The sequence below is a fragment of the Rhamphochromis longiceps genome, linkage group LG23, assembly GCF_057381845.1.
Source record: "Rhamphochromis longiceps isolate RC_006_pf linkage group LG23, R_longiceps_female_GT1.1, whole genome shotgun sequence".
Classification (NCBI taxonomy): Eukaryota; Metazoa; Chordata; class Actinopteri; order Cichliformes; family Cichlidae; genus Rhamphochromis; species Rhamphochromis longiceps.
In genome coordinates, this window is record NC_140578.1 from 28,828,643 (window position 1) to 28,852,840 (window position 24,198).

The 24,198-nt window shown below is 51.1% G+C and overlaps 34 non-coding genes across 34 annotated transcripts; 11 read left to right on the top strand and 23 right to left on the bottom strand.

Annotated features, from left to right (window-relative positions):
- Positions 1 to 509: 509 nt before the first annotated feature.
- On the bottom strand, positions 510 to 582 carry trnam-cau (transfer RNA methionine (anticodon CAU)). Its single transcript has one exon. It is a non-coding gene; the product is annotated as a tRNA-Met (tRNA).
- Positions 583 to 1,183: 601 nt separating this feature from the next.
- trnag-gcc (transfer RNA glycine (anticodon GCC)) lies at positions 1,184 to 1,254 on the bottom strand. Its single transcript has one exon. It is a non-coding gene; the product is annotated as a tRNA-Gly (tRNA).
- Positions 1,255 to 1,376: 122 nt separating this feature from the next.
- trnae-cuc (transfer RNA glutamic acid (anticodon CUC)) lies at positions 1,377 to 1,448 on the top strand. Its single transcript has one exon. It is a non-coding gene; the product is annotated as a tRNA-Glu (tRNA).
- Positions 1,449 to 2,633: 1,185 nt separating this feature from the next.
- trnam-cau (transfer RNA methionine (anticodon CAU)) lies at positions 2,634 to 2,706 on the bottom strand. Its single transcript has one exon. It is a non-coding gene; the product is annotated as a tRNA-Met (tRNA).
- Positions 2,707 to 3,307: 601 nt separating this feature from the next.
- Positions 3,308 to 3,378, bottom strand: trnag-gcc (transfer RNA glycine (anticodon GCC)). The gene has a single exon. It is a non-coding gene; the product is annotated as a tRNA-Gly (tRNA).
- A 122-nt stretch (positions 3,379 to 3,500) lies between these two features.
- On the top strand, positions 3,501 to 3,572 carry trnae-cuc (transfer RNA glutamic acid (anticodon CUC)). Its single transcript has one exon. It is a non-coding gene; the product is annotated as a tRNA-Glu (tRNA).
- A 1,185-nt stretch (positions 3,573 to 4,757) lies between these two features.
- On the bottom strand, positions 4,758 to 4,830 carry trnam-cau (transfer RNA methionine (anticodon CAU)). The gene has a single exon. It is a non-coding gene; the product is annotated as a tRNA-Met (tRNA).
- A 601-nt stretch (positions 4,831 to 5,431) lies between these two features.
- Positions 5,432 to 5,502, bottom strand: trnag-gcc (transfer RNA glycine (anticodon GCC)). Its single transcript has one exon. It is a non-coding gene; the product is annotated as a tRNA-Gly (tRNA).
- Positions 5,503 to 5,624: 122 nt separating this feature from the next.
- trnae-cuc (transfer RNA glutamic acid (anticodon CUC)) lies at positions 5,625 to 5,696 on the top strand. Its single transcript has one exon. It is a non-coding gene; the product is annotated as a tRNA-Glu (tRNA).
- A 1,185-nt stretch (positions 5,697 to 6,881) lies between these two features.
- On the bottom strand, positions 6,882 to 6,954 carry trnam-cau (transfer RNA methionine (anticodon CAU)). Its single transcript has one exon. It is a non-coding gene; the product is annotated as a tRNA-Met (tRNA).
- Positions 6,955 to 7,555: 601 nt separating this feature from the next.
- Positions 7,556 to 7,626, bottom strand: trnag-gcc (transfer RNA glycine (anticodon GCC)). The gene has a single exon. It is a non-coding gene; the product is annotated as a tRNA-Gly (tRNA).
- A 122-nt stretch (positions 7,627 to 7,748) lies between these two features.
- Positions 7,749 to 7,820, top strand: trnae-cuc (transfer RNA glutamic acid (anticodon CUC)). The gene has a single exon. It is a non-coding gene; the product is annotated as a tRNA-Glu (tRNA).
- Positions 7,821 to 9,005: 1,185 nt separating this feature from the next.
- Positions 9,006 to 9,078, bottom strand: trnam-cau (transfer RNA methionine (anticodon CAU)). Its single transcript has one exon. It is a non-coding gene; the product is annotated as a tRNA-Met (tRNA).
- Positions 9,079 to 9,679: 601 nt separating this feature from the next.
- Positions 9,680 to 9,750, bottom strand: trnag-gcc (transfer RNA glycine (anticodon GCC)). The gene has a single exon. It is a non-coding gene; the product is annotated as a tRNA-Gly (tRNA).
- A 122-nt stretch (positions 9,751 to 9,872) lies between these two features.
- trnae-cuc (transfer RNA glutamic acid (anticodon CUC)) lies at positions 9,873 to 9,944 on the top strand. The gene has a single exon. It is a non-coding gene; the product is annotated as a tRNA-Glu (tRNA).
- Positions 9,945 to 11,129: 1,185 nt separating this feature from the next.
- Positions 11,130 to 11,202, bottom strand: trnam-cau (transfer RNA methionine (anticodon CAU)). The gene has a single exon. It is a non-coding gene; the product is annotated as a tRNA-Met (tRNA).
- Positions 11,203 to 11,803: 601 nt separating this feature from the next.
- Positions 11,804 to 11,874, bottom strand: trnag-gcc (transfer RNA glycine (anticodon GCC)). Its single transcript has one exon. It is a non-coding gene; the product is annotated as a tRNA-Gly (tRNA).
- Positions 11,875 to 11,996: 122 nt separating this feature from the next.
- Positions 11,997 to 12,068, top strand: trnae-cuc (transfer RNA glutamic acid (anticodon CUC)). The gene has a single exon. It is a non-coding gene; the product is annotated as a tRNA-Glu (tRNA).
- Positions 12,069 to 13,253: 1,185 nt separating this feature from the next.
- On the bottom strand, positions 13,254 to 13,326 carry trnam-cau (transfer RNA methionine (anticodon CAU)). The gene has a single exon. It is a non-coding gene; the product is annotated as a tRNA-Met (tRNA).
- Positions 13,327 to 13,927: 601 nt separating this feature from the next.
- trnag-gcc (transfer RNA glycine (anticodon GCC)) lies at positions 13,928 to 13,998 on the bottom strand. The gene has a single exon. It is a non-coding gene; the product is annotated as a tRNA-Gly (tRNA).
- Positions 13,999 to 14,120: 122 nt separating this feature from the next.
- On the top strand, positions 14,121 to 14,192 carry trnae-cuc (transfer RNA glutamic acid (anticodon CUC)). The gene has a single exon. It is a non-coding gene; the product is annotated as a tRNA-Glu (tRNA).
- Positions 14,193 to 15,377: 1,185 nt separating this feature from the next.
- trnam-cau (transfer RNA methionine (anticodon CAU)) lies at positions 15,378 to 15,450 on the bottom strand. The gene has a single exon. It is a non-coding gene; the product is annotated as a tRNA-Met (tRNA).
- Positions 15,451 to 16,051: 601 nt separating this feature from the next.
- trnag-gcc (transfer RNA glycine (anticodon GCC)) lies at positions 16,052 to 16,122 on the bottom strand. The gene has a single exon. It is a non-coding gene; the product is annotated as a tRNA-Gly (tRNA).
- A 122-nt stretch (positions 16,123 to 16,244) lies between these two features.
- Positions 16,245 to 16,316, top strand: trnae-cuc (transfer RNA glutamic acid (anticodon CUC)). The gene has a single exon. It is a non-coding gene; the product is annotated as a tRNA-Glu (tRNA).
- Positions 16,317 to 17,501: 1,185 nt separating this feature from the next.
- trnam-cau (transfer RNA methionine (anticodon CAU)) lies at positions 17,502 to 17,574 on the bottom strand. The gene has a single exon. It is a non-coding gene; the product is annotated as a tRNA-Met (tRNA).
- A 601-nt stretch (positions 17,575 to 18,175) lies between these two features.
- trnag-gcc (transfer RNA glycine (anticodon GCC)) lies at positions 18,176 to 18,246 on the bottom strand. The gene has a single exon. It is a non-coding gene; the product is annotated as a tRNA-Gly (tRNA).
- A 122-nt stretch (positions 18,247 to 18,368) lies between these two features.
- Positions 18,369 to 18,440, top strand: trnae-cuc (transfer RNA glutamic acid (anticodon CUC)). The gene has a single exon. It is a non-coding gene; the product is annotated as a tRNA-Glu (tRNA).
- A 1,185-nt stretch (positions 18,441 to 19,625) lies between these two features.
- Positions 19,626 to 19,698, bottom strand: trnam-cau (transfer RNA methionine (anticodon CAU)). Its single transcript has one exon. It is a non-coding gene; the product is annotated as a tRNA-Met (tRNA).
- A 601-nt stretch (positions 19,699 to 20,299) lies between these two features.
- trnag-gcc (transfer RNA glycine (anticodon GCC)) lies at positions 20,300 to 20,370 on the bottom strand. Its single transcript has one exon. It is a non-coding gene; the product is annotated as a tRNA-Gly (tRNA).
- A 122-nt stretch (positions 20,371 to 20,492) lies between these two features.
- Positions 20,493 to 20,564, top strand: trnae-cuc (transfer RNA glutamic acid (anticodon CUC)). Its single transcript has one exon. It is a non-coding gene; the product is annotated as a tRNA-Glu (tRNA).
- Positions 20,565 to 21,749: 1,185 nt separating this feature from the next.
- trnam-cau (transfer RNA methionine (anticodon CAU)) lies at positions 21,750 to 21,822 on the bottom strand. The gene has a single exon. It is a non-coding gene; the product is annotated as a tRNA-Met (tRNA).
- Positions 21,823 to 22,423: 601 nt separating this feature from the next.
- On the bottom strand, positions 22,424 to 22,494 carry trnag-gcc (transfer RNA glycine (anticodon GCC)). The gene has a single exon. It is a non-coding gene; the product is annotated as a tRNA-Gly (tRNA).
- A 122-nt stretch (positions 22,495 to 22,616) lies between these two features.
- Positions 22,617 to 22,688, top strand: trnae-cuc (transfer RNA glutamic acid (anticodon CUC)). The gene has a single exon. It is a non-coding gene; the product is annotated as a tRNA-Glu (tRNA).
- Positions 22,689 to 23,873: 1,185 nt separating this feature from the next.
- trnam-cau (transfer RNA methionine (anticodon CAU)) lies at positions 23,874 to 23,946 on the bottom strand. The gene has a single exon. It is a non-coding gene; the product is annotated as a tRNA-Met (tRNA).
- Positions 23,947 to 24,198: the final 252 nt, after the last annotated feature.

The window sequence follows — 24,198 nt, forward strand, 5'->3', positions numbered from 1 at the left end:
CAAGAATGACTTCAAATTATCCCTCTCCATGGACCCTGTTGGCAAAGGAACTCCAGGCAACCTCCAGAGACTCAGCTCGGGAGCTGCTGATAACCAATTATCAGCCCTTGTTCATCCGCTTCCAATGCAAAGACATTCCTAACCCTACCTGGACAAAGTGTCCTAGAAGAAATAACAGGTAGGAGTCATTTGGGAGCCAACGTGTGGTGCCCCGCAATTCTGACCTGAGAAAAGAAAGAGGAATTGTGGTGAAAGTTGGATGAAGTGGTTTCAGAGGGCCGGCACACATCCATAGGGGAGGATCGCCTGCCACGTGTGAGTCTTGAAATCAAACAGATGGGAAGGCTTTCCACGGTCAATGGCAGAATGATTTGGATTGATCCCTGTTCTAGATCTCGCATCGGAGGAGGCTGAAAATCCACTACAAAGGAGTGGTTCTAAGGCTCCAGCGTCCTCGAAATGGGTAGAAGAGGTACAAAATGGATGGACCAACTCTGTACCAAAACACCTGCCTCGTGTGAGGCTCGAACTCACGACCTTCAGATTATGAGACTGACGCGCTGCCTACTGCGCCAACGAGGCTGACAGGGAACCTGAAAATGGACGATTTCTCGAAGCTGCACAGAAATGAAATTCAGCTTGGACAAACAAAGGTGAGTCCCCAGGTATTGAAGCCCTGAACGGGTTTTGGAGGTGAAGAGTGCCACAGGAGATCCTAAAAACGGTGTTTTGACCCAGCTCCGGCTTACCTGAAAGGGACAAGCGGTAGACAATGGATGGGTTGCCTTTGCCACGTACTGTGTATCAAGCGAGGCTCAAGACACCCTCTTCCCCCAAAACGGACCATTCTTCTTTTGTCTCGTAGTGCCGTCTTAAATTAAATTCCTTAATTACAGCCACATTAGCTCCACTAATAAGACACACGGGTTTACCAGCAATGTCTGTAAACATATATTCAGTCACCCACTGGCGCTGGCAGGCGACAATTCTAAGTCTGCCAATTGTCCCGCCGAATTCGCGCCACTCTCCAAAGTCTCCTCTCAACAACATCTTGACTTAATGCAGATACGATGTCCAACCCAAGTTTGGTTTGCACAGGCTTCTTGTTCCAAATCTTGATGCCGTCTGGCCGTGACCGAGAACAAACTTAATGCCCCCCAAGACCCCACGCATAAAGGAACCGTGCATTGGCCGGGAATCGAACCCGGGTCTCCCGCGTGGCAGGCGAGAATTCTACCACTGAACCACCAATGCTCACACACGTGGCAGTTTTCTCAACGAATTCGCGCCATTGCCCAAGCGCTCCTCTCGAGGCGCAGCGGAAAATGTAGCCCGATACACCCACGCGTCACTCATCAAGACACCTCTGTGGCAGCTCCCTGATGGTCTAGTGGTCAGGATTCGGCGCTCTCACCGCCGCGGCCCGGGTTCGATTCCCGGTCAGGGAAACTGCGTTTTGCCCCACCTCCGCCTTACCCGAAAGGGACAAGCGGTAGACAATGGATGGGTTGCCTTTGCCACGTACTGTGTATCAAGAGAGCCTCAAGGCACCATCTCCCCCCAAAACGGACCATTCCTTGAAGCCGTCAACAAATGAAGCAGAGTTGCCAGTTCTTCAAGCCCAGGATGAGCTGCCGTCTTGGAGGTGAAGGGTGTGACAGGACATCCAAAAAATGTGTGGCCGAACTGCGCATCAAAACATGCCTCCCGTGAGGATAGAGCTCAACACCGCCAGTTTTCGAGACTTGCGCATGGCAGGCGACAATTCTACCGCTGAGCTAACAACCCTTGCATGTCCGCCAATTGTCCCGCTGAATTCGCGCTACTGTCCAAACTCTCCTCTCCAGACGCTTAAAATGGATGCACAAACTCTGCCACGTACTGCGCATCAAAGCACATCGCTTGCGTGAGGCTACAAGTCACTACCTTGTGATTTCGTGATTCACATGTGGCAGGCGACAGTTCTAACGCTCAGCCACCAGCCCTTACAAGTCTGCCAATTGTCTCGTCGAATTCGCGCCACTCTCCAAAGTCTACTCTCAACAACATCTTGACTTAATGCAGATACGATGTCCAACCCAAGTTTGGTTTGCATAGACTTCTTGTTCCAACTTAACAGTCAGGCAAGAATGACTTCAAATTATCCCTCTCCATGGACCCTGTTGGCAAAGGAACTCCAGGCAACCTCCAGAGACTCAGCTCGGGAGCTGCTGATAACCAATTATCAGCCCTTGTTCATCCGCTTCCAATGCAAAGACATTCCTAACCCTACCTGGACAAAGTGTCCTAGAAGAAATAACAGGTAGGAGTCATTTGGGAGCCAACGTGTGGTGCCCCGCAATTCTGACCTGAGAAAAGAAAGAGGAATTGTGGTGAAAGTTGGATGAAGTGGTTTCAGAGGGCCGGCACACATCCATAGGGGAGGATCGCCTGCCACGTGTGAGTCTTGAAATCAAACAGATGGGAAGGCTTTCCACGGTCAATGGCAGAATGATTTGGATTGATCCCTGTTCTAGATCTCGCATCGGAGGAGGCTGAAAATCCACTACAAAGGAGTGGTTCTAAGGCTCCAGCGTCCTCGAAATGGGTAGAAGAGGTACAAAATGGATGGACCAACTCTGTACCAAAACACCTGCCTCGTGTGAGGCTCGAACTCACGACCTTCAGATTATGAGACTGACGCGCTGCCTACTGCGCCAACGAGGCTGACAGGGAACCTGAAAATGGACGATTTCTCGAAGCTGCACAGAAATGAAATTCAGCTTGGACAAACAAAGGTGAGTCCCCAGGTATTGAAGCCCTGAACGGGTTTTGGAGGTGAAGAGTGCCACAGGAGATCCTAAAAACGGTGTTTTGACCCAGCTCCGGCTTACCTGAAAGGGACAAGCGGTAGACAATGGATGGGTTGCCTTTGCCACGTACTGTGTATCAAGCGAGGCTCAAGACACCCTCTTCCCCCAAAACGGACCATTCTTCTTTTGTCTCGTAGTGCCGTCTTAAATTAAATTCCTTAATTACAGCCACATTAGCTCCACTAATAAGACACACGGGTTTACCAGCAATGTCTGTAAACATATATTCAGTCACCCACTGGCGCTGGCAGGCGACAATTCTAAGTCTGCCAATTGTCCCGCCGAATTCGCGCCACTCTCCAAAGTCTCCTCTCAACAACATCTTGACTTAATGCAGATACGATGTCCAACCCAAGTTTGGTTTGCACAGGCTTCTTGTTCCAAATCTTGATGCCGTCTGGCCGTGACCGAGAACAAACTTAATGCCCCCCAAGACCCCACGCATAAAGGAACCGTGCATTGGCCGGGAATCGAACCCGGGTCTCCCGCGTGGCAGGCGAGAATTCTACCACTGAACCACCAATGCTCACACACGTGGCAGTTTTCTCAACGAATTCGCGCCATTGCCCAAGCGCTCCTCTCGAGGCGCAGCGGAAAATGTAGCCCGATACACCCACGCGTCACTCATCAAGACACCTCTGTGGCAGCTCCCTGATGGTCTAGTGGTCAGGATTCGGCGCTCTCACCGCCGCGGCCCGGGTTCGATTCCCGGTCAGGGAAACTGCGTTTTGCCCCACCTCCGCCTTACCCGAAAGGGACAAGCGGTAGACAATGGATGGGTTGCCTTTGCCACGTACTGTGTATCAAGAGAGCCTCAAGGCACCATCTCCCCCCAAAACGGACCATTCCTTGAAGCCGTCAACAAATGAAGCAGAGTTGCCAGTTCTTCAAGCCCAGGATGAGCTGCCGTCTTGGAGGTGAAGGGTGTGACAGGACATCCAAAAAATGTGTGGCCGAACTGCGCATCAAAACATGCCTCCCGTGAGGATAGAGCTCAACACCGCCAGTTTTCGAGACTTGCGCATGGCAGGCGACAATTCTACCGCTGAGCTAACAACCCTTGCATGTCCGCCAATTGTCCCGCTGAATTCGCGCTACTGTCCAAACTCTCCTCTCCAGACGCTTAAAATGGATGCACAAACTCTGCCACGTACTGCGCATCAAAGCACATCGCTTGCGTGAGGCTACAAGTCACTACCTTGTGATTTCGTGATTCACATGTGGCAGGCGACAGTTCTAACGCTCAGCCACCAGCCCTTACAAGTCTGCCAATTGTCTCGTCGAATTCGCGCCACTCTCCAAAGTCTACTCTCAACAACATCTTGACTTAATGCAGATACGATGTCCAACCCAAGTTTGGTTTGCATAGACTTCTTGTTCCAACTTAACAGTCAGGCAAGAATGACTTCAAATTATCCCTCTCCATGGACCCTGTTGGCAAAGGAACTCCAGGCAACCTCCAGAGACTCAGCTCGGGAGCTGCTGATAACCAATTATCAGCCCTTGTTCATCCGCTTCCAATGCAAAGACATTCCTAACCCTACCTGGACAAAGTGTCCTAGAAGAAATAACAGGTAGGAGTCATTTGGGAGCCAACGTGTGGTGCCCCGCAATTCTGACCTGAGAAAAGAAAGAGGAATTGTGGTGAAAGTTGGATGAAGTGGTTTCAGAGGGCCGGCACACATCCATAGGGGAGGATCGCCTGCCACGTGTGAGTCTTGAAATCAAACAGATGGGAAGGCTTTCCACGGTCAATGGCAGAATGATTTGGATTGATCCCTGTTCTAGATCTCGCATCGGAGGAGGCTGAAAATCCACTACAAAGGAGTGGTTCTAAGGCTCCAGCGTCCTCGAAATGGGTAGAAGAGGTACAAAATGGATGGACCAACTCTGTACCAAAACACCTGCCTCGTGTGAGGCTCGAACTCACGACCTTCAGATTATGAGACTGACGCGCTGCCTACTGCGCCAACGAGGCTGACAGGGAACCTGAAAATGGACGATTTCTCGAAGCTGCACAGAAATGAAATTCAGCTTGGACAAACAAAGGTGAGTCCCCAGGTATTGAAGCCCTGAACGGGTTTTGGAGGTGAAGAGTGCCACAGGAGATCCTAAAAACGGTGTTTTGACCCAGCTCCGGCTTACCTGAAAGGGACAAGCGGTAGACAATGGATGGGTTGCCTTTGCCACGTACTGTGTATCAAGCGAGGCTCAAGACACCCTCTTCCCCCAAAACGGACCATTCTTCTTTTGTCTCGTAGTGCCGTCTTAAATTAAATTCCTTAATTACAGCCACATTAGCTCCACTAATAAGACACACGGGTTTACCAGCAATGTCTGTAAACATATATTCAGTCACCCACTGGCGCTGGCAGGCGACAATTCTAAGTCTGCCAATTGTCCCGCCGAATTCGCGCCACTCTCCAAAGTCTCCTCTCAACAACATCTTGACTTAATGCAGATACGATGTCCAACCCAAGTTTGGTTTGCACAGGCTTCTTGTTCCAAATCTTGATGCCGTCTGGCCGTGACCGAGAACAAACTTAATGCCCCCCAAGACCCCACGCATAAAGGAACCGTGCATTGGCCGGGAATCGAACCCGGGTCTCCCGCGTGGCAGGCGAGAATTCTACCACTGAACCACCAATGCTCACACACGTGGCAGTTTTCTCAACGAATTCGCGCCATTGCCCAAGCGCTCCTCTCGAGGCGCAGCGGAAAATGTAGCCCGATACACCCACGCGTCACTCATCAAGACACCTCTGTGGCAGCTCCCTGATGGTCTAGTGGTCAGGATTCGGCGCTCTCACCGCCGCGGCCCGGGTTCGATTCCCGGTCAGGGAAACTGCGTTTTGCCCCACCTCCGCCTTACCCGAAAGGGACAAGCGGTAGACAATGGATGGGTTGCCTTTGCCACGTACTGTGTATCAAGAGAGCCTCAAGGCACCATCTCCCCCCAAAACGGACCATTCCTTGAAGCCGTCAACAAATGAAGCAGAGTTGCCAGTTCTTCAAGCCCAGGATGAGCTGCCGTCTTGGAGGTGAAGGGTGTGACAGGACATCCAAAAAATGTGTGGCCGAACTGCGCATCAAAACATGCCTCCCGTGAGGATAGAGCTCAACACCGCCAGTTTTCGAGACTTGCGCATGGCAGGCGACAATTCTACCGCTGAGCTAACAACCCTTGCATGTCCGCCAATTGTCCCGCTGAATTCGCGCTACTGTCCAAACTCTCCTCTCCAGACGCTTAAAATGGATGCACAAACTCTGCCACGTACTGCGCATCAAAGCACATCGCTTGCGTGAGGCTACAAGTCACTACCTTGTGATTTCGTGATTCACATGTGGCAGGCGACAGTTCTAACGCTCAGCCACCAGCCCTTACAAGTCTGCCAATTGTCTCGTCGAATTCGCGCCACTCTCCAAAGTCTACTCTCAACAACATCTTGACTTAATGCAGATACGATGTCCAACCCAAGTTTGGTTTGCATAGACTTCTTGTTCCAACTTAACAGTCAGGCAAGAATGACTTCAAATTATCCCTCTCCATGGACCCTGTTGGCAAAGGAACTCCAGGCAACCTCCAGAGACTCAGCTCGGGAGCTGCTGATAACCAATTATCAGCCCTTGTTCATCCGCTTCCAATGCAAAGACATTCCTAACCCTACCTGGACAAAGTGTCCTAGAAGAAATAACAGGTAGGAGTCATTTGGGAGCCAACGTGTGGTGCCCCGCAATTCTGACCTGAGAAAAGAAAGAGGAATTGTGGTGAAAGTTGGATGAAGTGGTTTCAGAGGGCCGGCACACATCCATAGGGGAGGATCGCCTGCCACGTGTGAGTCTTGAAATCAAACAGATGGGAAGGCTTTCCACGGTCAATGGCAGAATGATTTGGATTGATCCCTGTTCTAGATCTCGCATCGGAGGAGGCTGAAAATCCACTACAAAGGAGTGGTTCTAAGGCTCCAGCGTCCTCGAAATGGGTAGAAGAGGTACAAAATGGATGGACCAACTCTGTACCAAAACACCTGCCTCGTGTGAGGCTCGAACTCACGACCTTCAGATTATGAGACTGACGCGCTGCCTACTGCGCCAACGAGGCTGACAGGGAACCTGAAAATGGACGATTTCTCGAAGCTGCACAGAAATGAAATTCAGCTTGGACAAACAAAGGTGAGTCCCCAGGTATTGAAGCCCTGAACGGGTTTTGGAGGTGAAGAGTGCCACAGGAGATCCTAAAAACGGTGTTTTGACCCAGCTCCGGCTTACCTGAAAGGGACAAGCGGTAGACAATGGATGGGTTGCCTTTGCCACGTACTGTGTATCAAGCGAGGCTCAAGACACCCTCTTCCCCCAAAACGGACCATTCTTCTTTTGTCTCGTAGTGCCGTCTTAAATTAAATTCCTTAATTACAGCCACATTAGCTCCACTAATAAGACACACGGGTTTACCAGCAATGTCTGTAAACATATATTCAGTCACCCACTGGCGCTGGCAGGCGACAATTCTAAGTCTGCCAATTGTCCCGCCGAATTCGCGCCACTCTCCAAAGTCTCCTCTCAACAACATCTTGACTTAATGCAGATACGATGTCCAACCCAAGTTTGGTTTGCACAGGCTTCTTGTTCCAAATCTTGATGCCGTCTGGCCGTGACCGAGAACAAACTTAATGCCCCCCAAGACCCCACGCATAAAGGAACCGTGCATTGGCCGGGAATCGAACCCGGGTCTCCCGCGTGGCAGGCGAGAATTCTACCACTGAACCACCAATGCTCACACACGTGGCAGTTTTCTCAACGAATTCGCGCCATTGCCCAAGCGCTCCTCTCGAGGCGCAGCGGAAAATGTAGCCCGATACACCCACGCGTCACTCATCAAGACACCTCTGTGGCAGCTCCCTGATGGTCTAGTGGTCAGGATTCGGCGCTCTCACCGCCGCGGCCCGGGTTCGATTCCCGGTCAGGGAAACTGCGTTTTGCCCCACCTCCGCCTTACCCGAAAGGGACAAGCGGTAGACAATGGATGGGTTGCCTTTGCCACGTACTGTGTATCAAGAGAGCCTCAAGGCACCATCTCCCCCCAAAACGGACCATTCCTTGAAGCCGTCAACAAATGAAGCAGAGTTGCCAGTTCTTCAAGCCCAGGATGAGCTGCCGTCTTGGAGGTGAAGGGTGTGACAGGACATCCAAAAAATGTGTGGCCGAACTGCGCATCAAAACATGCCTCCCGTGAGGATAGAGCTCAACACCGCCAGTTTTCGAGACTTGCGCATGGCAGGCGACAATTCTACCGCTGAGCTAACAACCCTTGCATGTCCGCCAATTGTCCCGCTGAATTCGCGCTACTGTCCAAACTCTCCTCTCCAGACGCTTAAAATGGATGCACAAACTCTGCCACGTACTGCGCATCAAAGCACATCGCTTGCGTGAGGCTACAAGTCACTACCTTCTGATTTCGTGATTCACATGTGGCAGGCGACAGTTCTAACGCTCAGCCACCAGCCCTTACAAGTCTGCCAATTGTCTCGTCGAATTCGCGCCACTCTCCAAAGTCTACTCTCAACAACATCTTGACTTAATGCAGATACGATGTCCAACCCAAGTTTGGTTTGCATAGACTTCTTGTTCCAACTTAACAGTCAGGCAAGAATGACTTCAAATTATCCCTCTCCATGGACCCTGTTGGCAAAGGAACTCCAGGCAACCTCCAGAGACTCAGCTCGGGAGCTGCTGATAACCAATTATCAGCCCTTGTTCATCCGCTTCCAATGCAAAGACATTCCTAACCCTACCTGGACAAAGTGTCCTAGAAGAAATAACAGGTAGGAGTCATTTGGGAGCCAACGTGTGGTGCCCCGCAATTCTGACCTGAGAAAAGAAAGAGGAATTGTGGTGAAAGTTGGATGAAGTGGTTTCAGAGGGCCGGCACACATCCATAGGGGAGGATCGCCTGCCACGTGTGAGTCTTGAAATCAAACAGATGGGAAGGCTTTCCACGGTCAATGGCAGAATGATTTGGATTGATCCCTGTTCTAGATCTCGCATCGGAGGAGGCTGAAAATCCACTACAAAGGAGTGGTTCTAAGGCTCCAGCGTCCTCGAAATGGGTAGAAGAGGTACAAAATGGATGGACCAACTCTGTACCAAAACACCTGCCTCGTGTGAGGCTCGAACTCACGACCTTCAGATTATGAGACTGACGCGCTGCCTACTGCGCCAACGAGGCTGACAGGGAACCTGAAAATGGACGATTTCTCGAAGCTGCACAGAAATGAAATTCAGCTTGGACAAACAAAGGTGAGTCCCCAGGTATTGAAGCCCTGAACGGGTTTTGGAGGTGAAGAGTGCCACAGGAGATCCTAAAAACGGTGTTTTGACCCAGCTCCGGCTTACCTGAAAGGGACAAGCGGTAGACAATGGATGGGTTGCCTTTGCCACGTACTGTGTATCAAGCGAGGCTCAAGACACCCTCTTCCCCCAAAACGGACCATTCTTCTTTTGTCTCGTAGTGCCGTCTTAAATTAAATTCCTTAATTACAGCCACATTAGCTCCACTAATAAGACACACGGGTTTACCAGCAATGTCTGTAAACATATATTCAGTCACCCACTGGCGCTGGCAGGCGACAATTCTAAGTCTGCCAATTGTCCCGCCGAATTCGCGCCACTCTCCAAAGTCTCCTCTCAACAACATCTTGACTTAATGCAGATACGATGTCCAACCCAAGTTTGGTTTGCACAGGCTTCTTGTTCCAAATCTTGATGCCGTCTGGCCGTGACCGAGAACAAACTTAATGCCCCCCAAGACCCCACGCATAAAGGAACCGTGCATTGGCCGGGAATCGAACCCGGGTCTCCCGCGTGGCAGGCGAGAATTCTACCACTGAACCACCAATGCTCACACACGTGGCAGTTTTCTCAACGAATTCGCGCCATTGCCCAAGCGCTCCTCTCGAGGCGCAGCGGAAAATGTAGCCCGATACACCCACGCGTCACTCATCAAGACACCTCTGTGGCAGCTCCCTGATGGTCTAGTGGTCAGGATTCGGCGCTCTCACCGCCGCGGCCCGGGTTCGATTCCCGGTCAGGGAAACTGCGTTTTGCCCCACCTCCGCCTTACCCGAAAGGGACAAGCGGTAGACAATGGATGGGTTGCCTTTGCCACGTACTGTGTATCAAGAGAGCCTCAAGGCACCATCTCCCCCCAAAACGGACCATTCCTTGAAGCCGTCAACAAATGAAGCAGAGTTGCCAGTTCTTCAAGCCCAGGATGAGCTGCCGTCTTGGAGGTGAAGGGTGTGACAGGACATCCAAAAAATGTGTGGCCGAACTGCGCATCAAAACATGCCTCCCGTGAGGATAGAGCTCAACACCGCCAGTTTTCGAGACTTGCGCATGGCAGGCGACAATTCTACCGCTGAGCTAACAACCCTTGCATGTCCGCCAATTGTCCCGCTGAATTCGCGCTACTGTCCAAACTCTCCTCTCCAGACGCTTAAAATGGATGCACAAACTCTGCCACGTACTGCGCATCAAAGCACATCGCTTGCGTGAGGCTACAAGTCACTACCTTGTGATTTCGTGATTCACATGTGGCAGGCGACAGTTCTAACGCTCAGCCACCAGCCCTTACAAGTCTGCCAATTGTCTCGTCGAATTCGCGCCACTCTCCAAAGTCTACTCTCAACAACATCTTGACTTAATGCAGATACGATGTCCAACCCAAGTTTGGTTTGCATAGACTTCTTGTTCCAACTTAACAGTCAGGCAAGAATGACTTCAAATTATCCCTCTCCATGGACCCTGTTGGCAAAGGAACTCCAGGCAACCTCCAGAGACTCAGCTCGGGAGCTGCTGATAACCAATTATCAGCCCTTGTTCATCCGCTTCCAATGCAAAGACATTCCTAACCCTACCTGGACAAAGTGTCCTAGAAGAAATAACAGGTAGGAGTCATTTGGGAGCCAACGTGTGGTGCCCCGCAATTCTGACCTGAGAAAAGAAAGAGGAATTGTGGTGAAAGTTGGATGAAGTGGTTTCAGAGGGCCGGCACACATCCATAGGGGAGGATCGCCTGCCACGTGTGAGTCTTGAAATCAAACAGATGGGAAGGCTTTCCACGGTCAATGGCAGAATGATTTGGATTGATCCCTGTTCTAGATCTCGCATCGGAGGAGGCTGAAAATCCACTACAAAGGAGTGGTTCTAAGGCTCCAGCGTCCTCGAAATGGGTAGAAGAGGTACAAAATGGATGGACCAACTCTGTACCAAAACACCTGCCTCGTGTGAGGCTCGAACTCACGACCTTCAGATTATGAGACTGACGCGCTGCCTACTGCGCCAACGAGGCTGACAGGGAACCTGAAAATGGACGATTTCTCGAAGCTGCACAGAAATGAAATTCAGCTTGGACAAACAAAGGTGAGTCCCCAGGTATTGAAGCCCTGAACGGGTTTTGGAGGTGAAGAGTGCCACAGGAGATCCTAAAAACGGTGTTTTGACCCAGCTCCGGCTTACCTGAAAGGGACAAGCGGTAGACAATGGATGGGTTGCCTTTGCCACGTACTGTGTATCAAGCGAGGCTCAAGACACCCTCTTCCCCCAAAACGGACCATTCTTCTTTTGTCTCGTAGTGCCGTCTTAAATTAAATTCCTTAATTACAGCCACATTAGCTCCACTAATAAGACACACGGGTTTACCAGCAATGTCTGTAAACATATATTCAGTCACCCACTGGCGCTGGCAGGCGACAATTCTAAGTCTGCCAATTGTCCCGCCGAATTCGCGCCACTCTCCAAAGTCTCCTCTCAACAACATCTTGACTTAATGCAGATACGATGTCCAACCCAAGTTTGGTTTGCACAGGCTTCTTGTTCCAAATCTTGATGCCGTCTGGCCGTGACCGAGAACAAACTTAATGCCCCCCAAGACCCCACGCATAAAGGAACCGTGCATTGGCCGGGAATCGAACCCGGGTCTCCCGCGTGGCAGGCGAGAATTCTACCACTGAACCACCAATGCTCACACACGTGGCAGTTTTCTCAACGAATTCGCGCCATTGCCCAAGCGCTCCTCTCGAGGCGCAGCGGAAAATGTAGCCCGATACACCCACGCGTCACTCATCAAGACACCTCTGTGGCAGCTCCCTGATGGTCTAGTGGTCAGGATTCGGCGCTCTCACCGCCGCGGCCCGGGTTCGATTCCCGGTCAGGGAAACTGCGTTTTGCCCCACCTCCGCCTTACCCGAAAGGGACAAGCGGTAGACAATGGATGGGTTGCCTTTGCCACGTACTGTGTATCAAGAGAGCCTCAAGGCACCATCTCCCCCCAAAACGGACCATTCCTTGAAGCCGTCAACAAATGAAGCAGAGTTGCCAGTTCTTCAAGCCCAGGATGAGCTGCCGTCTTGGAGGTGAAGGGTGTGACAGGACATCCAAAAAATGTGTGGCCGAACTGCGCATCAAAACATGCCTCCCGTGAGGATAGAGCTCAACACCGCCAGTTTTCGAGACTTGCGCATGGCAGGCGACAATTCTACCGCTGAGCTAACAACCCTTGCATGTCCGCCAATTGTCCCGCTGAATTCGCGCTACTGTCCAAACTCTCCTCTCCAGACGCTTAAAATGGATGCACAAACTCTGCCACGTACTGCGCATCAAAGCACATCGCTTGCGTGAGGCTACAAGTCACTACCTTGTGATTTCGTGATTCACATGTGGCAGGCGACAGTTCTAACGCTCAGCCACCAGCCCTTACAAGTCTGCCAATTGTCTCGTCGAATTCGCGCCACTCTCCAAAGTCTACTCTCAACAACATCTTGACTTAATGCAGATACGATGTCCAACCCAAGTTTGGTTTGCATAGACTTCTTGTTCCAACTTAACAGTCAGGCAAGAATGACTTCAAATTATCCCTCTCCATGGACCCTGTTGGCAAAGGAACTCCAGGCAACCTCCAGAGACTCAGCTCGGGAGCTGCTGATAACCAATTATCAGCCCTTGTTCATCCGCTTCCAATGCAAAGACATTCCTAACCCTACCTGGACAAAGTGTCCTAGAAGAAATAACAGGTAGGAGTCATTTGGGAGCCAACGTGTGGTGCCCCGCAATTCTGACCTGAGAAAAGAAAGAGGAATTGTGGTGAAAGTTGGATGAAGTGGTTTCAGAGGGCCGGCACACATCCATAGGGGAGGATCGCCTGCCACGTGTGAGTCTTGAAATCAAACAGATGGGAAGGCTTTCCACGGTCAATGGCAGAATGATTTGGATTGATCCCTGTTCTAGATCTCGCATCGGAGGAGGCTGAAAATCCACTACAAAGGAGTGGTTCTAAGGCTCCAGCGTCCTCGAAATGGGTAGAAGAGGTACAAAATGGATGGACCAACTCTGTACCAAAACACCTGCCTCGTGTGAGGCTCGAACTCACGACCTTCAGATTATGAGACTGACGCGCTGCCTACTGCGCCAACGAGGCTGACAGGGAACCTGAAAATGGACGATTTCTCGAAGCTGCACAGAAATGAAATTCAGCTTGGACAAACAAAGGTGAGTCCCCAGGTATTGAAGCCCTGAACGGGTTTTGGAGGTGAAGAGTGCCACAGGAGATCCTAAAAACGGTGTTTTGACCCAGCTCCGGCTTACCTGAAAGGGACAAGCGGTAGACAATGGATGGGTTGCCTTTGCCACGTACTGTGTATCAAGCGAGGCTCAAGACACCCTCTTCCCCCAAAACGGACCATTCTTCTTTTGTCTCGTAGTGCCGTCTTAAATTAAATTCCTTAATTACAGCCACATTAGCTCCACTAATAAGACACACGGGTTTACCAGCAATGTCTGTAAACATATATTCAGTCACCCACTGGCGCTGGCAGGCGACAATTCTAAGTCTGCCAATTGTCCCGCCGAATTCGCGCCACTCTCCAAAGTCTCCTCTCAACAACATCTTGACTTAATGCAGATACGATGTCCAACCCAAGTTTGGTTTGCACAGGCTTCTTGTTCCAAATCTTGATGCCGTCTGGCCGTGACCGAGAACAAACTTAATGCCCCCCAAGACCCCACGCATAAAGGAACCGTGTATTGGCCGGGAATCGAACCCGGGTCTCCCGCGTGGCAGGCGAGAATTCTACCACTGAACCACCAATGCTCACACACGTGGCAGTTTTCTCAACGAATTCGCGCCATTGCCCAAGCGCTCCTCTCGAGGCGCAGCAGAAAATGTAGCCCGATACACCCACGCGTCACTCATCAAGACACCTCTGTGGCAGCTCCCTGATGGTCTAGTGGTCAGGATTCGGCGCTCTCACCGCCGCGGCCCGGGTTCGATTCCCGGTCAGGGAAACTGCGTTTTGCCCCACCTCCGCCTTACCCGAAAGGGACAAGCGGTAGACAATGGATGGGTTGCCTTTGCCACGTACTGTGTATCAAGAGAGCCTCAAGGCACCATCTCCCCCCAAAACGGACCATTCCTTGAAGCCGTCAACAAATGAAGCAGAGTTGCCAGTTCTTCAAGCCCAGGATGAGCTGCCGTCTTGGAGGTGAAGGGTGTGACAGGACATCCAAAAAATGTGTGGCCGAACTGCGCATCAAAACATGCCTCCCGTGAGGATAGAGCTCAACACCGCCAGTTTTCGAGACTTGCGCATGGCAGGCGACAATTCTACCGCTGAGCTAACAACCCTTGCATGTCCGCCAATTGTCCCGCTGAATTCGCGCTACTGTCCAAACTCTCCTCTCCAGACGCTTAAAATGGATGCACAAACTCTGCCACGTACTGCGCATCAAAGCACATCGCTTGCGTGAGGCTACAAGTCACTACCTTGTGATTTCGTGATTCACATGTGGCAGGCGACAGTTCTAACGCTCAGCCACCAGCCCTTACAAGTCTGCCAATTGTCTCGTCGAATTCGCGCCACTCTCCAAAGTCTACTCTCAACAACATCTTGACTTAATGCAGATACGATGTCCAACCCAAGTTTGGTTTGCATAGACTTCTTGTTCCAACTTAACAGTCAGGCAAGAATGACTTCAAATTATCCCTCTCCATGGACCCTGTTGGCAAAGGAACTCCAGGCAACCTCCAGAGACTCAGCTCGGGAGCTGCTGATAACCAATTATCAGCCCTTGTTCATCCGCTTCCAATGCAAAGACATTCCTAACCCTACCTGGACAAAGTGTCCTAGAAGAAATAACAGGTAGGAGTCATTTGGGAGCCAACGTGTGGTGCCCCGCAATTCTGACCTGAGAAAAGAAAGAGGAATTGTGGTGAAAGTTGGATGAAGTGGTTTCAGAGGGCCGGCACACATCCATAGGGGAGGATCGCCTGCCACGTGTGAGTCTTGAAATCAAACAGATGGGAAGGCTTTCCACGGTCAATGGCAGAATGATTTGGATTGATCCCTGTTCTAGATCTCGCATCGGAGGAGGCTGAAAATCCACTACAAAGGAGTGGTTCTAAGGCTCCAGCGTCCTCGAAATGGGTAGAAGAGGTACAAAATGGATGGACCAACTCTGTACCAAAACACCTGCCTCGTGTGAGGCTCGAACTCACGACCTTCAGATTATGAGACTGACGCGCTGCCTACTGCGCCAACGAGGCTGACAGGGAACCTGAAAATGGACGATTTCTCGAAGCTGCACAGAAATGAAATTCAGCTTGGACAAACAAAGGTGAGTCCCCAGGTATTGAAGCCCTGAACGGGTTTTGGAGGTGAAGAGTGCCACAGGAGATCCTAAAAACGGTGTTTTGACCCAGCTCCGGCTTACCTGAAAGGGACAAGCGGTAGACAATGGATGGGTTGCCTTTGCCACGTACTGTGTATCAAGCGAGGCTCAAGACACCCTCTTCCCCCAAAACGGACCATTCTTCTTTTGTCTCGTAGTGCCGTCTTAAATTAAATTCCTTAATTACAGCCACATTAGCTCCACTAATAAGACACACGGGTTTACCAGCAATGTCTGTAAACATATATTCAGTCACCCACTGGCGCTGGCAGGCGACAATTCTAAGTCTGCCAATTGTCCCGCCGAATTCGCGCCACTCTCCAAAGTCTCCTCTCAACAACATCTTGACTTAATGCAGATACGATGTCCAACCCAAGTTTGGTTTGCACAGGCTTCTTGTTCCAAATCTTGATGCCGTCTGGCCGTGACCGAGAACAAACTTAATGCCCCCCAAGACCCCACGCATAAAGGAACCGTGCATTGGCCGGGAATCGAACCCGGGTCTCCCGCGTGGCAGGCGAGAATTCTACCACTGAACCACCAATGCTCACACACGTGGCAGTTTTCTCAACGAATTCGCGCCATTGCCCAAGCGCTCCTCTCGAGGCGCAGCGGAAAATGTAGCCCGATACACCCACGCGTCACTCATCAAGACACCTCTGTGGCAGCTCCCTGATGGTCTAGTGGTCAGGATTCGGCGCTCTCACCGCCGCGGCCCGGGTTCGATTCCCGGTCAGGGAAACTGCGTTTTGCCCCACCTCCGCCTTACCCGAAAGGGACAAGCGGTAGACAATGGATGGGTTGCCTTTGCCACGTACTGTGTATCAAGAGAGCCTCAAGGCACCATCTCCCCCCAAAACGGACCATTCCTTGAAGCCGTCAACAAATGAAGCAGAGTTGCCAGTTCTTCAAGCCCAGGATGAGCTGCCGTCTTGGAGGTGAAGGGTGTGACAGGACATCCAAAAAATGTGTGGCCGAACTGCGCATCAAAACATGCCTCCCGTGAGGATAGAGCTCAACACCGCCAGTTTTCGAGACTTGCGCATGGCAGGCGACAATTCTACCGCTGAGCTAACAACCCTTGCATGTCCGCCAATTGTCCCGCTGAATTCGCGCTACTGTCCAAACTCTCCTCTCCAGACGCTTAAAATGGATGCACAAACTCTGCCACGTACTGCGCATCAAAGCACATCGCTTGCGTGAGGCTACAAGTCACTACCTTCTGATTTCGTGATTCACATGTGGCAGGCGACAGTTCTAACGCTCAGCCACCAGCCCTTACAAGTCTGCCAATTGTCTCGTCGAATTCGCGCCACTCTCCAAAGTCTACTCTCAACAACATCTTGACTTAATGCAGATACGATGTCCAACCCAAGTTTGGTTTGCATAGACTTCTTGTTCCAACTTAACAGTCAGGCAAGAATGACTTCAAATTATCCCTCTCCATGGACCCTGTTGGCAAAGGAACTCCAGGCAACCTCCAGAGACTCAGCTCGGGAGCTGCTGATAACCAATTATCAGCCCTTGTTCATCCGCTTCCAATGCAAAGACATTCCTAACCCTACCTGGACAAAGTGTCCTAGAAGAAATAACAGGTAGGAGTCATTTGGGAGCCAACGTGTGGTGCCCCGCAATTCTGACCTGAGAAAAGAAAGAGGAATTGTGGTGAAAGTTGGATGAAGTGGTTTCAGAGGGCCGGCACACATCCATAGGGGAGGATCGCCTGCCACGTGTGAGTCTTGAAATCAAACAGATGGGAAGGCTTTCCACGGTCAATGGCAGAATGATTTGGATTGATCCCTGTTCTAGATCTCGCATCGGAGGAGGCTGAAAATCCACTACAAAGGAGTGGTTCTAAGGCTCCAGCGTCCTCGAAATGGGTAGAAGAGGTACAAAATGGATGGACCAACTCTGTACCAAAACACCTGCCTCGTGTGAGGCTCGAACTCACGACCTTCAGATTATGAGACTGACGCGCTGCCTACTGCGCCAACGAGGCTGACAGGGAACCTGAAAATGGACGATTTCTCGAAGCTGCACAGAAATGAAATTCAGCTTGGACAAACAAAGGTGAGTCCCCAGGTATTGAAGCCCTGAACGGGTTTTGGAGGTGAAGAGTGCCACAGGAGATCCTAAAAACGGTGTTTTGACCCAGCTCCGGCTTACCTGAAAGGGACAAGCGGTAGACAATGGATGGGTTGCCTTTGCCACGTACTGTGTATCAAGCGAGGCTCAAGACACCCTCTTCCCCCAAAACGGACCATTCTTCTTTTGTCTCGTAGTGCCGTCTTAAATTAAATTCCTTAATTACAGCCACATTAGCTCCACTAATAAGACACACGGGTTTACCAGCAATGTCTGTAAACATATATTCAGTCACCCACTGGCGCTGGCAGGCGACAATTCTAAGTCTGCCAATTGTCCCGCCGAATTCGCGCCACTCTCCAAAGTCTCCTCTCAACAACATCTTGACTTAATGCAGATACGATGTCCAACCCAAGTTTGGTTTGCACAGGCTTCTTGTTCCAAATCTTGATGCCGTCTGGCCGTGACCGAGAACAAACTTAATGCCCCCCAAGACCCCACGCATAAAGGAACCGTGCATTGGCCGGGAATCGAACCCGGGTCTCCCGCGTGGCAGGCGAGAATTCTACCACTGAACCACCAATGCTCACACACGTGGCAGTTTTCTCAACGAATTCGCGCCATTGCCCAAGCGCTCCTCTCGAGGCGCAGCGGAAAATGTAGCCCGATACACCCACGCGTCACTCATCAAGACACCTCTGTGGCAGCTCCCTGATGGTCTAGTGGTCAGGATTCGGCGCTCTCACCGCCGCGGCCCGGGTTCGATTCCCGGTCAGGGAAACTGCGTTTTGCCCCACCTCCGCCTTACCCGAAAGGGACAAGCGGTAGACAATGGATGGGTTGCCTTTGCCACGTACTGTGTATCAAGAGAGCCTCAAGGCACCATCTCCCCCCAAAACGGACCATTCCTTGAAGCCGTCAACAAATGAAGCAGAGTTGCCAGTTCTTCAAGCCCAGGATGAGCTGCCGTCTTGGAGGTGAAGGGTGTGACAGGACATCCAAAAAATGTGTGGCCGAACTGCGCATCAAAACATGCCTCCCGTGAGGATAGAGCTCAACACCGCCAGTTTTCGAGACTTGCGCATGGCAGGCGACAATTCTACCGCTGAGCTAACAACCCTTGCATGTCCGCCAATTGTCCCGCTGAATTCGCGCTACTGTCCAAACTCTCCTCTCCAGACGCTTAAAATGGATGCACAAACTCTGCCACGTACTGCGCATCAAAGCACATCGCTTGCGTGAGGCTACAAGTCACTACCTTGTGATTTCGTGATTCACATGTGGCAGGCGACAGTTCTAACGCTCAGCCACCAGCCCTTACAAGTCTGCCAATTGTCTCGTCGAATTCGCGCCACTCTCCAAAGTCTACTCTCAACAACATCTTGACTTAATGCAGATACGATGTCCAACCCAAGTTTGGTTTGCATAGACTTCTTGTTCCAACTTAACAGTCAGGCAAGAATGACTTCAAATTATCCCTCTCCATGGACCCTGTTGGCAAAGGAACTCCAGGCAACCTCCAGAGACTCAGCTCGGGAGCTGCTGATAACCAATTATCAGCCCTTGTTCATCCGCTTCCAATGCAAAGACATTCCTAACCCTACCTGGACAAAGTGTCCTAGAAGAAATAACAGGTAGGAGTCATTTGGGAGCCAACGTGTGGTGCCCCGCAATTCTGACCTGAGAAAAGAAAGAGGAATTGTGGTGAAAGTTGGATGAAGTGGTTTCAGAGGGCCGGCACACATCCATAGGGGAGGATCGCCTGCCACGTGTGAGTCTTGAAATCAAACAGATGGGAAGGCTTTCCACGGTCAATGGCAGAATGATTTGGATTGATCCCTGTTCTAGATCTCGCATCGGAGGAGGCTGAAAATCCACTACAAAGGAGTGGTTCTAAGGCTCCAGCGTCCTCGAAATGGGTAGAAGAGGTACAAAATGGATGGACCAACTCTGTACCAAAACACCTGCCTCGTGTGAGGCTCGAACTCACGACCTTCAGATTATGAGACTGACGCGCTGCCTACTGCGCCAACGAGGCTGACAGGGAACCTGAAAATGGACGATTTCTCGAAGCTGCACAGAAATGAAATTCAGCTTGGACAAACAAAGGTGAGTCCCCAGGTATTGAAGCCCTGAACGGGTTTTGGAGGTGAAGAGTGCCACAGGAGATCCTAAAAACGGTGTTTTGACCCAGCTCCGGCTTACCTGAAAGGGACAAGCGGTAGACAATGGATGGGTTGCCTTTGCCACGTACTGTGTATCAAGCGAGGCTCAAGACACCCTCTTCCCCCAAAACGGACCATTCTTCTTTTGTCTCGTAGTGCCGTCTTAAATTAAATTCCTTAATTACAGCCACATTAGCTCCACTAATAAGACACACGGGTTTACCAGCAATGTCTGTAAACATATATTCAGTCACCCACTGGCGCTGGCAGGCGACAATTCTAAGTCTGCCAATTGTCCCGCCGAATTCGCGCCACTCTCCAAAGTCTCCTCTCAACAACATCTTGACTTAATGCAGATACGATGTCCAACCCAAGTTTGGTTTGCACAGGCTTCTTGTTCCAAATCTTGATGCCGTCTGGCCGTGACCGAGAACAAACTTAATGCCCCCCAAGACCCCACGCATAAAGGAACCGTGCATTGGCCGGGAATCGAACCCCGGTCTCCCGCGTGGCAGGCGAGAATTCTACCACTGAACCACCAATGCTCACACACGTGGCAGTTTTCTCAACGAATTCGCGCCATTGCCCAAGCGCTCCTCTCGAGGCGCAGCGGAAAATGTAGCCCGATACACCCACGCGTCACTCATCAAGACACCTCTGTGGCAGCTCCCTGATGGTCTAGTGGTCAGGATTCGGCGCTCTCACCGCCGCGGCCCGGGTTCGATTCCCGGTCAGGGAAACTGCGTTTTGCCCCACCTCCGCCTTACCCGAAAGGGACAAGCGGTAGACAATGGATGGGTTGCCTTTGCCACGTACTGTGTATCAAGAGAGCCTCAAGGCACCATCTCCCCCCAAAACGGACCATTCCTTGAAGCCGTCAACAAATGAAGCAGAGTTGCCAGTTCTTCAAGCCCAGGATGAGCTGCCGTCTTGGAGGTGAAGGGTGTGACAGGACATCCAAAAAATGTGTGGCCGAACTGCGCATCAAAACATGCCTCCCGTGAGGATAGAGCTCAACACCGCCAGTTTTCGAGACTTGCGCATGGCAGGCGACAATTCTACCGCTGAGCTAACAACCCTTGCATGTCCGCCAATTGTCCCGCTGAATTCGCGCTACTGTCCAAACTCTCCTCTCCAGACGCTTAAAATGGATGCACAAACTCTGCCACGTACTGCGCATCAAAGCACATCGCTTGCGTGAGGCTACAAGTCACTACCTTCTGATTTCGTGATTCACATGTGGCAGGCGACAGTTCTAACGCTCAGCCACCAGCCCTTACAAGTCTGCCAATTGTCTCGTCGAATTCGCGCCACTCTCCAAAGTCTACTCTCAACAACATCTTGACTTAATGCAGATACGATGTCCAACCCAAGTTTGGTTTGCATAGACTTCTTGTTCCAACTTAACAGTCAGGCAAGAATGACTTCAAATTATCCCTCTCCATGGACCCTGTTGGCAAAGGAACTCCAGGCAACCTCCAGAGACTCAGCTCGGGAGCTGCTGATAACCAATTATCAGCCCTTGTTCATCCGCTTCCAATGCAAAGACATTCCTAACCCTACCTGGACAAAGTGTCCTAGAAGAAATAACAGGTAGGAGTCATTTGGGAGCCAACGTGTGGTGCCCCGCAATTCTGACCTGAGAAAAGAAAGAGGAATTGTGGTGAAAGTTGGATGAAGTGGTTTCAGAGGGCCGGCACACATCCATAGGGGAGGATCGCCTGCCACGTGTGAGTCTTGAAATCAAACAGATGGGAAGGCTTTCCACGGTCAATGGCAGAATGATTTGGATTGATCCCTGTTCTAGATCTCGCATCGGAGGAGGCTGAAAATCCACTACAAAGGAGTGGTTCTAAGGCTCCAGCGTCCTCGAAATGGGTAGAAGAGGTACAAAATGGATGGACCAACTCTGTACCAAAACACCTGCCTCGTGTGAGGCTCGAACTCACGACCTTCAGATTATGAGACTGACGCGCTGCCTACTGCGCCAACGAGGCTGACAGGGAACCTGAAAATGGACGATTTCTCGAAGCTGCACAGAAATGAAATTCAGCTTGGACAAACAAAGGTGAGTCCCCAGGTATTGAAGCCCTGAACGGGTTTTGGAGGTGAAGAGTGCCACAGGAGATCCTAAAAACGGTGTTTTGACCCAGCTCCGGCTTACCTGAAAGGGACAAGCGGTAGACAATGGATGGGTTGCCTTTGCCACGTACTGTGTATCAAGCGAGGCTCAAGACACCCTCTTCCCCCAAAACGGACCATTCTTCTTTTGTCTCGTAGTGCCGTCTTAAATTAAATTCCTTAATTACAGCCACATTAGCTCCACTAATAAGACACACGGGTTTACCAGCAATGTCTGTAAACATATATTCAGTCACCCACTGGCGCTGGCAGGCGACAATTCTAAGTCTGCCAATTGTCCCGCCGAATTCGCGCCACTCTCCAAAGTCTCCTCTCAACAACATCTTGACTTAATGCAGATACGATGTCCAACCCAAGTTTGGTTTGCACAGGCTTCTTGTTCCAAATCTTGATGCCGTCTGGCCGTGACCGAGAACAAACTTAATGCCCCCCAAGACCCCACGCATAAAGGAACCGTGCATTGGCCGGGAATCGAACCCGGGTCTCCCGCGTGGCAGGCGAGAATTCTACCACTGAACCACCAATGCTCACACACGTGGCAGTTTTCTCAACGAATTCGCGCCATTGCCCAAGCGCTCCTCTCGAGGCGCAGCGGAAAATGTAGCCCGATACACCCACGCGTCACTCATCAAGACACCTCTGTGGCAGCTCCCTGATGGTCTAGTGGTCAGGATTCGGCGCTCTCACCGCCGCGGCCCGGGTTCGATTCCCGGTCAGGGAAACTGCGTTTTGCCCCACCTCCGCCTTACCCGAAAGGGACAAGCGGTAGACAATGGATGGGTTGCCTTTGCCACGTACTGTGTATCAAGAGAGCCTCAAGGCACCATCTCCCCCCAAAACGGACCATTCCTTGAAGCCGTCAACAAATGAAGCAGAGTTGCCAGTTCTTCAAGCCCAGGATGAGCTGCCGTCTTGGAGGTGAAGGGTGTGACAGGACATCCAAAAAATGTGTGGCCGAACTGCGCATCAAAACATGCCTCCCGTGAGGATAGAGCTCAACACCGCCAGTTTTCGAGACTTGCGCATGGCAGGCGACAATTCTACCGCTGAGCTAACAACCCTTGCATGTCCGCCAATTGTCCCGCTGAATTCGCGCTACTGTCCAAACTCTCCTCTCCAGACGCTTAAAATGGATGCACAAACTCTGCCACGTACTGCGCATCAAAGCACATCGCTTGCGTGAGGCTACAAGTCACTACCTTGTGATTTCGTGATTCACATGTGGCAGGCGACAGTTCTAACGCTCAGCCACCAGCCCTTACAAGTCTGCCAATTGTCTCGTCGAATTCGCGCCACTCTCCAAAGTCTACTCTCAACAACATCTTGACTTAATGCAGATACGATGTCCAACCCAAGTTTGGTTTGCATAGACTTCTTGTTCCAACTTAACAGTCAGGCAAGAATGACTTCAAATTATCCCTCTCCATGGACCCTGTTGGCAAAGGAACTCCAGGCAACCTCCAGAGACTCAGCTCGGGAGCTGCTGATAACCAATTATCAGCCCTTGTTCATCCGCTTCCAATGCAAAGACATTCCTAACCCTACCTGGACAAAGTGTCCTAGAAGAAATAACAGGTAGGAGTCATTTGGGAGCCAACGTGTGGTGCCCCGCAATTCTGACCTGAGAAAAGAAAGAGGAATTGTGGTGAAAGTTGGATGAAGTGGTTTCAGAGGGCCGGCACACATCCATAGGGGAGGATCGCCTGCCACGTGTGAGTCTTGAAATCAAACAGATGGGAAGGCTTTCCACGGTCAATGGCAGAATGATTTGGATTGATCCCTGTTCTAGATCTCGCATCGGAGGAGGCTGAAAATCCACTACAAAGGAGTGGTTCTAAGGCTCCAGCGTCCTCGAAATGGGTAGAAGAGGTACAAAATGGATGGACCAACTCTGTACCAAAACACCTGCCTCGTGTGAGGCTCGAACTCACGACCTTCAGATTATGAGACTGACGCGCTGCCTACTGCGCCAACGAGGCTGACAGGGAACCTGAAAATGGACGATTTCTCGAAGCTGCACAGAAATGAAATTCAGCTTGGACAAACAAAGGTGAGTCCCCAGGTATTGAAGCCCTGAACGGGTTTTGGAGGTGAAGAGTGCCACAGGAGATCCTAAAAACGGTGTTTTGACCCAGCTCCGGCTTACCTGAAAGGGACAAGCGGTAGACAATGGATGGGTTGCCTTTGCCACGTACTGTGTATCAAGCGAGGCTCAAGACACCCTCTTCCCC